Source organism: Myotis brandtii, unplaced genomic scaffold (assembly GCF_000412655.1).
Source record: "Myotis brandtii unplaced genomic scaffold, ASM41265v1 scaffold668, whole genome shotgun sequence".
Classification (NCBI taxonomy): Eukaryota; Metazoa; Chordata; class Mammalia; order Chiroptera; family Vespertilionidae; genus Myotis; species Myotis brandtii.
Genome location: NW_005370597.1, coordinates 1,931,383 through 1,935,591, shown reverse-complemented (window position 1 = coordinate 1,935,591; position 4,209 = coordinate 1,931,383).

The window sequence follows — 4,209 nt, the reverse complement described above, 5'->3', positions numbered from 1 at the left end:
CCGCTACCTCGGCTCCCCTCCCTCCTCCCTCTGCCTCCCTCCCAGCGCAGCACCGGCCACTTAGACGCCGCAGGCTCTGAGGCCCGAGCCGCAGCCGCGGCGCCTCCAGCTCCCCGCGCTCTGACGACATTGGCCCAGGCTCAGCTCCCCATCACGCCTCGTCTTCACCTCTTTCCCCACAACTTTACAAAAATAAGAGGACCTCCCCGTTTTATGAGGGGTGCATAGGCTTGGACACCCACCACACTTTAAAATCTGCCGTCCCTCCGCCCCCTCTTCGGCCGGCCGTGCCCCTCAGATCAGATGCCTGTAGGTCCGGTATCTCCTAGCAGAGGTCTCTTGGAGCTAGACGCGGTTCAAGAACCCCACCTATCCAGAGCGCTTTCTTGGACTGGGTGGGCTCTGGTTCCCAGGGAGAAAAAAGGGCAGAGATTCCTGTTCCCATTTCACAGATGAAGAAACTGATCCAAGAAAACACATTTTTTCGTCCTATGCCGCCAGTGGCAGTCCGAAGCCCGGAGTCCTGGGGCTAAGGCACTCACATTGTGTGTGGTGCCCTGGAACCCTGGCCTACAAACTCCAAGGATGAAATAGTGCCTATCTTAAAACAGCGCGCAACAGACACTGATTGAGAGAGATTATAAAAGCCCATTGGGTACAGATTTTAGTCCGGCATATCCATGCCGGGCTGATGATATGGCAGAAGTCCTTTTTTCGCCATCTCAGGGATCCATAGAGTAAAGTCCCAGCTGCTGTAATTCCAAACTGCAGATAATCCCAAAGTGAAAAATTTCTGCAATTCTGTGGAATTCGTGGGGGTGGGAGTGGGGGTGGGTTTGTGTTTCTTCTTTGAGGCAGAGAAAACACAGCCCCCAGACTCCAGACCCTGGGGGGATAGGGAGCAGAGCAGTTGGGGGAAGTCTGCCTTGAGTTAAACAATTGCAACCCTAGATCAACTGGGGCCCAGATAACAGGGAGTTAACTCTGGTGACCCGGGTGCCTCCAGCCACAGGCCTCCCAGCCTGGCCTCTGAGAGAAGCCGTGGGAGAAGCGAAACCAGCTCCCACCTCGCTACTTCCTCTCCTCCTCTGTGCAGCCTGCCTGTCTCCTAGGAGGCAGTGGAGGGCCTTGAGGCCAGTTGTTTAAGGGAGCAGACAACTGCCCACCCTCCAAGTCTAAATTTGGCCCTGGGACCTTGACTTACTTAGCCAGGAGGTAGGGGAGTGAGAGAGGTGTCAAAGGGCAGAGTTCACCTGGAATGTGTTTGTTGCCTCTCTACCCCTACTGGCCTCCTGGGCCATAAGGAGTGGTCCCTCCCCAAACATTGTGGACACTTCCTCCCTTCCTTCCACAAATTCCAAGTGTACTCTTAACTTTATTCAAGGAATGGTTCCCTAGGGGAGATGTTTAGCCTTTCCTCTCCTCTCCAGCAACCTTCCTAAAAGTCAACCCAAGCAAACATACTATGTGAGCAAAAGCAAGGTATTTGCTCTGGGAACACAGTTTTAAGACAAGTGAACACCTCTTATCACCCCTAAACTACTTAAAGACACATTCTAGGTCCCACTCTGATGTCAGGTACCATGTTGGCACTGACCATACAAAGAAAAAGGAGGGAGGGTCCCAGATGTAGATACAGCCGGGATCTCCAAACACTTAGCCCACCTCCATCTACCTTTTCTGGGGAAGCTGAGGCACAGAATGTGAGGAGGCACCTGTTCCCCAAGAGTTAGCAGCAGGTCTCAGAGGATTAGGATCCAAGAAATGAAGCTCAATCCTGCAGAACTCCTGAAGCTAAGGGTCAGTGCAGAATCAGGTCTGCACACCTAAAAGAAGCTTCATGCTAGCATTCATGCGGGAGGGTGGATAGTGGCTTCCACCTTAGGGAATTACTAGTATCCACTTTTTAACTGGAGACTTCTGCCCCCAATTCAGAAGAGCAAAGCCACGGGGCTGCAGGCTGCAATAGAGATGAGCCAGGTGATTCCAAAGGTGACTTTCTCGGAGTAGGGGCTTTGGTGCACACCTGGCCCGGTTTAGAGGATGGATCTAGGAGTCTTCCCCTGCTCCTGGAAATTAAGAACTGGAGGGAGATCCAGACCCTCCCCTATCCAACCCAGGTAGGAACCAGAGGGGAGAAGGGCAGAATTGTTGACATGGAAAATGCAACATGAACAGGAAATGTCGTGTGCAAACCATCCACACAGAACTCTCCACCATCACAAATGAGACAAGTAGGGGACACCCAGGAAGGATCCAGTGTCAGTCTGGCCTTGGGGGAGATCATCCCCATTCTAGCCCCCTTCCATGGGATGTGAAGCCGCCCTGACTCACTATTTCTGTCCTTTCTCCCTGCCTCCAAAGAGGAATATTTAAGTTTCACATTGTTATTCAATCAGTTTAGATTCAGGAAGCAAATTCCTTAAGTATCCAGCACCTTTGGAGGAGAGAGGGGCCTGTCTTCTAGGAAGGAGTATGTTTAGCACAATGCCCTCTCTGGGCAGGGCATCGTGCTAAACAGCTGACATGCATTATCTCATTTAAGCCTTACATCAGCCCCAGCAGTAGTATCATCCCCATTTTTCAGATGAGGAAACTGAAGTGAGACTGGAACCAAAGTGAGGCTTCTCACATACAGATCTGCCCTGAGGTTCACTTGCTTTACATCCTGTAGTGATTCCTCAGAGCCCAAGCCCCTTCCCCGGCTGGACCTGGCTTTGCTAACCAGCCCTATGCCTCCCTGAAATCCCTGGGCCCTGCTGACCAATAACACTCAACACTAGTGGTTCCCTCAGAAACCCCAAAACTCTTCCTTCAAGTTTCCATGGCTTTACATGCTCCCTCTGCCCAGGAGGGCCATAATCAAGCTCATCTCATGAACTCCTCACTGATGACCAAACAGCATGTGTCACCTCCACTGGGAACCTCTGATTCCCAGCCTGTTTGGCTCATATCTACAGGGCCACCATTAGCCTTTGTGCAAATTAGAAAACAGTACTCCCTTTGGGCAGATATACGCACCCCTTTGGTAGCAGGTCATGGACTGTCTTTCAGTCTTCCTTAGTCAGGGGCTTTTGCAGTGCATGCACTGAACTGTACTCTGTGGCCAGGCTTTGGGGCCCCTCATCTGTTCCCTCCTATGGCCGCAGTGACCACACTGCACAAAAATAGCTTTTATTTGCTTAGTTGTCTCCCCACCCCCTCATTACCACCACCCATGAAAATTCTTTGAGGGTAAGGGAAAATCTACCTGCCCTGGGTCTGGGGCCTGGGCACTAAGTAGGTACCACTAATAACAATTGTAGCCAACATCTTCTGAGAACTTTCTGTATGTCAGGCATCACATTAATTGCTCTACATGTATATGCTTACTTAATCATCAGGCTCAGACACCTGCTCAAGGTTACCAAGTAGCAAAACCAGGATTTAAATCCATGCCTTGTCTGAGGGATCTGCCTTTTCCACGACTGCCATTTATCAGCTAATGTCGGTCATTGATTAAACATTCAATGACTGGGAAATGGCTGCATGGAGAGAAGCATAGGAGTTACGGTGTCCAATAAAGATAGCCAATCCAGAGCCTGGCCTAATGTCTACCCCTCTTGGGCCCCAGTCTCACCCCCCACCCCCATAATGTATCACAGAGGATGGGAGCAGGGTCATCTGGAGCCCTGACTCAGGACAGTAAGTCTTCAGTGGAGTCACACTGGACTGTATTACTTCAAACAAAATCCCAGGGCAGGCCTGGGAGTGCAAACATGGGCAGGGGAAAAGTCACAGGCTTGGGCCTTTGGGGTCTCAGCCTTCACATAAGTGCCATTAGTCCTTAAATCTTCCTACTCTAGCCCCCATGATCTTTGAAGGGACAAAAGAGCTGTGAAACTAGAGGGGAAAATCAGAAAAGTCAGGTCTCTTAGGAGGCCAAGGCTCATCCATTCCTGAGAAGTTAGTTTGTGGTCCAAGCCTGGCCCTGAGCTATGTAAACAGGGGGGAAGGGAGGAGAGCTGAGGGGGACTCCAGTTCCAGAACAAAATGACTGGGTGAGGCTGGGAGGTAGCAGAGACCAGGCCAACATTCACACTTCGTATTTCCCCTAGGCCAGGCACAGCTACATACATGCCACAGACAACCAGACATAGCCCCGATCTCTGCCAGGCACAGGGAATTCAGCCTGTCTGTGGAGTGGGGGCAGTTTGGGGTGGGGGTCGG